This window comes from Heptranchias perlo, unplaced genomic scaffold, assembly GCF_035084215.1.
Source record: "Heptranchias perlo isolate sHepPer1 unplaced genomic scaffold, sHepPer1.hap1 HAP1_SCAFFOLD_55, whole genome shotgun sequence".
NCBI lineage: Eukaryota > Metazoa > Chordata > Chondrichthyes > Hexanchiformes > Hexanchidae > Heptranchias > Heptranchias perlo.
The window spans coordinates 1,064,693-1,072,820 of NW_027139570.1; the positions used below are offsets into that span (position 1 = coordinate 1,064,693).

General features: G+C 44.4%; 3 non-coding genes across 3 annotated transcripts; 2 read left to right on the forward strand and 1 right to left on the reverse strand.

The window, feature by feature from the left end:
* The first annotated feature begins 5,046 nt into the window (after positions 1-5,046).
* Positions 5,047-5,120, forward strand: trnan-guu (transfer RNA asparagine (anticodon GUU)). Its single transcript has one exon. It is a non-coding gene; the product is annotated as a tRNA-Asn (tRNA).
* A 440-nt stretch (positions 5,121-5,560) lies between these two features.
* Positions 5,561-5,633, forward strand: trnav-uac (transfer RNA valine (anticodon UAC)). The gene has a single exon. It is a non-coding gene; the product is annotated as a tRNA-Val (tRNA).
* Positions 5,634-8,045: 2,412 nt separating this feature from the next.
* Positions 8,046-8,128, reverse strand: trnal-cag (transfer RNA leucine (anticodon CAG)). The gene has a single exon. It is a non-coding gene; the product is annotated as a tRNA-Leu (tRNA).

Sequence of the window (8,128 nt, forward strand, 5' to 3'; positions counted from 1 at the left end):
GATTAAGATGCTGTATTAGTTTGAGGTATTATATTAGTTTCAGGTTCTGTATCGGTTTGTATTAGTTTAAGGTGTTGTATTTGTTTGAGGTACTGTATCAGTATGAGACGATGTATTAGCTTGAGGTATTATATTAGTTTCAGGTTCTCGATACGTTTGAGGTACTGTATTAGTTTGAGGTACTATTTTAGTTTGAGAAACTCGATCAGTTTGAGGTGTTATATTAGTTTGGGGTATCTGGATTGTAAGGAAAGAGTTAGTCTTTATATTGAAGTAATATTAACCTTTAGCTTTTGCCTCTTAAGTAAGGAAGTATAAATCTCTGTTGGGAGAATGAAACTACAATCATAAGACAGATTTGCTTCATTTTATATGCATGCATATGTTTAACATAGAGACTAGTAGATTCTGAAGTCCAGAAACTCTTGGATTGCAGCTGATATCATAATACTCGTAAGTTAATTGTCCTTTTGATATAAACAATTCTCTGACAATCATAACAAGGCCTTTAAATCATTCAGAGTTGGTGAGTATGTGTATCATACAGCATTGTGTGCTATTCGTCTTACCAGCTTCACAGGGAAGCAGGAGAGGTGTGACATCTGTACGATTGCTCCGTATCATTCCATACTGACGCAGCGGGAAAGGGCTGTACTGGTGAGAGATAAACACCATTCTGCTTTTCGGTCAATGGGCAAGGCCATATGTTTTAACTCACAAGTTCAAAAGTTATAGTTATAATTAATGCCTAAAGCAGAACACCTGGCTGTGTGGAAGGAGCCTGCTTGCCCCACAAGGCGACATCTAGTGGAGGAGTGTAGTTAGGTGATGAGGGAAGTGATACTCTGATAACATGGACAATGCTGGAAACCCTCAGCAGGTCAGGCAGAATCTGTGGAGAGAGAAACCGAGTTAATGTTTCAGGTCAATGACCTTTCATCAGAACCAAGTTGGGCAGTTGTGTTAGGTAATAGTATGAAACATAGGAATTGTTTCACTCATGTGAGGTGATTTGGGTACGTTTCTGTCTTTGGACGTTCAAGATCAAAAGTAAAATAAGGGCTCGTCCGGGATCTCTCACATATTTGGACAAACAACCCCGAAGCGAGAATCATAACCCTGGACCAACATGCCCATTGGCAAAAGCCAATGCACTCAAAAGCCAGCCATCATAAAACCCCTTTTGGTGGCTATCCTTGATAAGCAATTATGAGGACAGGTTGCATAGACTGGACTTGCATTCCCTTGAGTATAGAATATTAAGGGGTGATCTAATTGAGGTGTTTAAGATGATTAAAGGATTTGACAGGGCAGATAGAGACTATTTTCTCTGGTGGGGAAAGTCCAGAACAATGGGGCGTAACCTTAAAATTAGAGCTCAGCTGTTCAGGAGTGAGGTCAGGAAGCACTTCTTCACACAAAGGGGAGTGGAAATCTGGAACACTCACCCCCAAAAAGCTGTTGAGGCCGGGGGTCAATTGAACATTGCAAAACTGAGATTGATTGATTTTGGGGCTAATTCGGGAGTTTAATGACTTTGACATTTTTCCCTGTGACTTGTATAGTTTCGATCGATGAAATATTCGTGAAAAGAGTCAGTGTAAAGAGACTCAGCAGTTCATGTTTCCCCGAGACACTTCCTTCAGACCTGAGACCGAAAAGTTTGTCCTTTCCGTAGTGTAGCGGTTATCATGTTCGCCAGTTACATGCAGAAAGTCCCCGATTTGACCTCGGAGGGAAGCATGTTGTAGGGACTTGCTCCCCATAAACCTCCAGGGTCGAGTTTGTTCATGCGTGAACGGGGCGACAAACCTTTTTAAATTTAACAGCGGCTGCACCGGATTCCTTGTATAATAAGCACTAAACATTTTTAAGCAGACTCCTAAAATACAGTATGTAAAATGGGAAGGGATAAAAGTTCATGACATGCAAAGCTCAAAGATTTATTGACGTTTTAATTGTCACTTGGAAAACAAGTTAGCATTTCCTTCAGTGTGCAACAGAACGTATTAATGGCGATTAAAGAAAACATTAAGTGTCTCACAGACTTGAATTATTTTTGTGCAATGATCTATTCCCAACCACAAGGGAACACTGCATCAAATGTTTATATATTTAAGGATATAATAAGTTTTTATACATATATAATCTATGCCATCAGTAGACCCCGTGGAGAAACGGCAGCGCGTCTGACTCCAGTTTCTGAAGGCTGCGTATTTAAATCATGTCGAAATCACTATTTATCTTACCATTCATATCAGCCTGGATAATTTCGGAATCACTGCTTTTTAATAATAAACGGAACTTTGCTCACTAGTTCATTGTTCATTGCTCCCTGTCATTGATAATTGAAATGAAATGTTAATCTGGCAAAACCGGAGAACAAAATATTAAACAAGCGAAACAAATACTGAGCAAAATTATTTGCAATGTTTTGGGGAAGTGCAGCTGAAAAGCAGAAGATCTGAATGGAATTATCAATGATTGAGCGGAATACATTGCTCGATTTGTTACTCGGTTGCCTTCGACACCATGGAATTCAGGAGAACCTGTTTCATGGTTTGCACTGAACCCTTGGAGCGGAGCCAACAGCCGGCTCGCTGCAACAACAGACAAGGAAGTAACAGTTTCCTCAGGCTTGGCTAGCTCAGTCGGTAGAGGCATTCCCCTCGGGATCGTGGGTGCGAGTTGCAACTTTTACGCTGCACTCATGAGCGGACCCCAGCGCTCCATTTTCGCTGAAATGGAGAATTTCTCCGCCATCTTTTTCATGATATCACAATTGCTGCCGGTGCGAGGGAAAAGGGCCCTCCGCTTCACTGTGAGGGCAAGAGACAAGTCTGGAGGGGCCGCGTGGCGTCCAATGAATGTCAAAACTTTAAAAGAAGAGTTAGCGATTCAGGTACACAAACCTCGCTGGTGGGCAAGAGATTTATTGTCAGAGGTTCCAGCCTTGCCTTCATCTCTTGCCCTCTGCGAGGCACTTGTTCCGGTTTAAATTTACAAACTGGGTGAGTTGGTGATCGGGGGGATTGCAGGAGACTCAGCGGCCCCGAGTGAGACACAGAAAAATCCGCCCAAGCCCTGTCCCAATGTACGTATGTGGAAGTAAAGACGGGAGGGGACGGTGTGACGCTCCAGTCATACCCCCTCTCCGGGAACGCCTCGATTTTAAAATTCTCATCCTTGCTTTCAAATCCCACCATGGCCCTCGCTCCCTCACTATCACTGTAACCTCCTCCAGCCTTACAACTCTTCGAGATCATGTGTCCACAAGAGCAGGTCAGAGGCTGGGTATTCTGCGGCGAGTGACTCACCTCCTGACTCCCCAAAGCCTTTCCACCATCTACAAGGCACAAGTCAGGAGTTTGATGGAATACTCTCCACTTGCCTGGATGAGTGCAGCTCCAACAACAGTCAAGAAGCTCGACACCATCCAGGACAAAGCAGCCCGCTTGATTGGCACCCCATCCACCACCCTAAACATTCACTCCCTTCACCACTGGCACAATGTGGTTGCAGTGTGCACCATCCACAGGATGCACTGCAGCTGCAGCAACTCGCCAAGGCTTCTTCGACAGCACCTCCCAAATCCGCGACCTCTACCACCTAGAAGGACAAGTGCAGCAGGCACATGGGAACAACACCACCTCCACGTTCCACTCCAAGTCACACACCATCCAGACTTGGAAATATATCGCCGTTCCTTCATCGTCGCTGGGTCAAAATCCTGGAACTCCCTTCCTAACGGCACTGTGGGAGCACCTTCACCACACGGACTGCAGCGTTTGAAGAAGGCGGCTCACCACCACCTTCTCAAGGGCAATTAGGGATGGGCAATAAATGCCGGCCTCGCCAGCGACGCCCACATCCCATGAACGAATAAAAAAAATCTCTGTGCTCCTCCAATTCTGGCCTCTTGCGCATCCCCGATTTTAATCGCTCCACCATTTGCGGCTGTGTCTTCAGCTGCCTCGGCCCTAAGCTCTGGAATTCCATCCTTAAACCTCTCCGCCTCTCTCTCCTTTAACACATACCTTAAAACCGACCTCTTCGACTCAGCTTTTGGTCACCTGTCCCAATATCTCCTTATGTGGCTTAGTGTCAAGTTTTGTTCAAAAACTCTTCCTGTGAAGCACTTTGTGAGGTTTTACTGCATTAAAGGTGCTATATAAATGCAGGTTGTGTCCTCTGGTTATCGACCCTCCTGCCAATGGAAATAGCTTCTCCCCATCCATTCTATCAAAATCCCCTCATAATTTTGAACACCTCTATTAAATCTCCCCTTAACCTTTTTTTTTGCTCGAAGGAGAACAATCCCAGCTTCTCCAGTCTCTCCACATAACCCATCCCTGGACACGATGGAAGGCGGAGGGCTGCAACCAGGTTTGCAAATTATTGCCAATCGGGAGCTGGACAAATCGAAAGGAACCGAAATGACAAAGAGCTTTGTGTATCTGTAGATACGCTTTGGGAAACGGAATTGGAGACGAATAAAGGACTGAGCAGACAGGCGGCCAAGACGCAGTTGAGTCGGCATGTCCCCCTGGAACAGTTACTCTGATGTTGTGGGTGAAATTAAGAGGTCGGAGCCATTTAAAGCGCTCCCAGTTACTGCAGATCAGGCATCAAAACCTGATAACAGCGTCAGGACGCTCAGAATACTTTTTCTTCATTCGTTCATGGGTTGTGGGCGTCACTGGCGAGGCCGGCATTTATTGCCCATCCCTGATTGCCCTTGAGAAGGTGGTGGTGAGCCGCCTTCTCGAATCGCTGGAGTCCGTGTGGTGAAGGTTCTCCCACAGTCCGACTCAATAACAGACAAAGCACCGGTGGGCGCGCCGGTTGCAGGAGAGCTGGTTGGCGGTGATATCGATGCTGTGAGCGAGACCAGACCGTTTCCATGTTTCCATAAACAATGTCCCATCCTTTATTTCTGGAAAAGTAACACTGATAGTGGACAATTGCATTTCTGTGCCTGCAACATGTAACTTTGGCTCGGTGACACGCTGCTTTAGTGTATCTTGCAAGAAAAAGCACCGGGCGGTTTCTGTGGCGCAATCGGTTAGCGCGTTCGGCTGTTAACCGAAAGGTTGGTGGTTCGAGCCCACCCAGGGACGAAAATTGCGCTTTTTTTCTTCCCACTTTCGGATTCATTGTCTCATTCTGATCGACCTGAAGCCGGTGCCAGGTTTTAATTCCTGATCTGCAGTAACTGGGAGCACTTTAAATGGCTCCGATCTCTTCATCTCATTGCACGTTTTCTAATGTGTGATTTGGCTGCAAGAAAACACTCTGTGAACAATGTCATCTGAGCATGCCTGATTCGCCATAATTTACACTGCGGTCGGATATCAGGCACATGAAAAAAAACAGTGAAATGTTTGTGTGGGCGCGATGCTCTGGGATTCCCTGCCTGACCTTCGCCACCGATCCTTCTCTGCAGCCTTCCGAAATACAGCGCAGGAAATGTATCTCTGTGAAATGAGCTCCTGGACAGTAGTACGGAAATTAGTTTGGCTGAGGGGTTATATCCCTAACACGGAGTTTGCAGTATCAGGTTTCCGTAGTGTAGTGGTTATCACGTTCGCCTTACACGCGAAAAGTCCCCGGTTCGAAACCAGGCGGAAACATTTTAAAACCTTGTCCCCATTAAAAATTAGTAAATATTTAACGATTCACATTGCTGAATAATATGAACAAAGTCCATATCTCCCATCCCTGTTAATGCAGTCCGCTGAGAGCAGGCGATGAAAGCCAGCGTGATCGTGGGGGTGAAGGCTGCTTCCAATACTGTCTCATTCCCGGTGGGATCTGGCGGAGATTTGATAAGCCCCATCGATTCAACCAAGGTGGGAGAAATGAAACGGTGTTTGAGAAACATTCATATAAATGATAACATCCAGGATCCTGTCTTCAGAGCGCGTGGTGCAAAGGTCTGACTCCAGATCAAAAGGCTGCGTGTTCACATCACATCGGGGTCAGTGTTTCTTTCACCGCTCACATGAGACTGGATAATTCCCGAATGAAGGTTTTAATTGCTTTTTCACAAAAAAACCCAGAAGTTTGGTCTAAACCCTGACTCAGTACCGACCCAATGGCAGGGAGGGGAGCGCCTGATACTCTCATTTATTTCATGCAACAAACTGACACGAACACTGGTATTGATTCAAAATTGACCTGCAGATGGACACACATATAAAAAAGACAGCCACAGAAACAGACAGCAACGACTTGCATATATTACATATATATATACATATTTATATATATGTATATAGCGCCTTTAACGTGGCCAGACGATTTAAGCTCGGTGAACTTGCTTCAGCTTTCTGAAATGTACTTGTACATCCTTCAGAGGTCACGGGAAATATATTTTTTTCCCTTTCGAAAAAAGACGCGAAAAGCAGAGACATGTTTTGTTTTCAAAACGGCTGGAGAAATGGCGGACGATCATAAATTAGGAGTCGCCTTTGAAACATTTAAAGGCGACTACCTAAAAATCACTTAGTGCAAATTTCAAATCACGGTTACTATTTATTTAGGTCTGAAATAAATAACAATAAACATGTCAGTCAGCGCCCGCGGTGAGACGGTGATGAACTTGTTTGTTGTGAAGTTCACCGCTGGGCTAAAGTTGACGCCGTTTAAAGGACGTGAACCCACTCAATGTAAAGGATGAGCTCATAACCAACAGGTCCCGTCATCGTCAAACACCTCCTTTCTTGTTTAATAGAGGGAGCAGAGGCGTGTACATCATCAGACACCAGCAACTTTAAGAAATGGAACAGATAAAGGCACAGATGCAAGTTCCAAATCTTTTCAATGCAAAGTTATTTCACTTTACTTAAAGTGCCGTGAGGCTGAAAACGGGTCCCAGATGATTTGCGTTCACTCGTGACTTGCTTTCCAGTGTTGGTCCGTCAGGTTTGCAATTCAATTTGTGTTGGATATTGAAGATATTTCAGGATGATTGCACAACATACCATGTGTAAAGAAACATCTTGATAACTTCATTGACGCTGCAGAGGCCCCAGCACCCCTTTCAATATTGTTTTTTTAACTCACAGTTTTCAAAAGGGAATTGGATAAACGCTTGAATGGAAACATTTTCAGGGTTATGGGGAAACAGCAGGCGAGTGGGACTAACTGGACAGCTCTTTCAGAGAGCTGGCACAGGCACGATGGGACGAATGCCATTCGAATGGCGCTGTCCTATTCCATGATTCTATTAATAGGTCAATTTCCGCCTTTCACTGAGCCTCTCTAAATGGTGCACAGTAATCGTGTCCCTGTGAAATGAATCTGAACAGTAATACGGAAATTAGCGTGGGTGAGCGGTTTAAAACTCTGGTTAGGCACCTAACAGGAAATTTCCCCTCTCAGTTTGATGAGATTATCAATTATCTCCCCCCCTTTCGATCTTAAATGTTTTTATATTTTTTTGATCTCTTCTTCCACTGTCATGCACTCAATGCTGGTCTCCCTGGTAAATACTGAAGAAAAGTGATTATTTAATATTTCTGCCATTTCGCTGTCATTGCCTGTGAGTTTGTCGTGTGTATCCCTTAGTGACCCTATTCCTATCCTAAACTTTCTTTGGCTGTTGATGTGTCCAGAATACTTTGCTTTTTTTGATATTCCTTTTTGCCTTTCTAATAGTTCTTTAGACTTCTTTCCCAGTCTTTTCACATTCCCCCTCTCCTTTATTGTCCAGTGTGGGCCTTTTTCTTCAGTTTCAATTTTGACCTTATTTCTTTATTCATCCCTGGTGTGTCATTTCTGGCTAGTTTGTTCTTACTTTTCAGTGGGATATATTTCTCCTGGACTCCATTGATCACCGTTTTAAATGTTTCCCACTGCTGTTCTATTTCTTTGTCCAGGTCATTAATATGTCAACCATTTCACCGTTCGAAACTTCTCAAGTCACATTTCCATCACAAAGCCAGTTGCTTTTGTGGGAGGAGCAAATCGACTTGGCAGGAAAATCAGCTGCAGCCCAATCCACAAATAAAATATTTCCACGCAACAGTAAAGATAACAAATGTCAGAAGTGGGATTCGAACCCATGCCTCCAGAAGAGACTGCGACCTGAACGCAGCGCCTTAGACCACTCGGCCATCCTGAC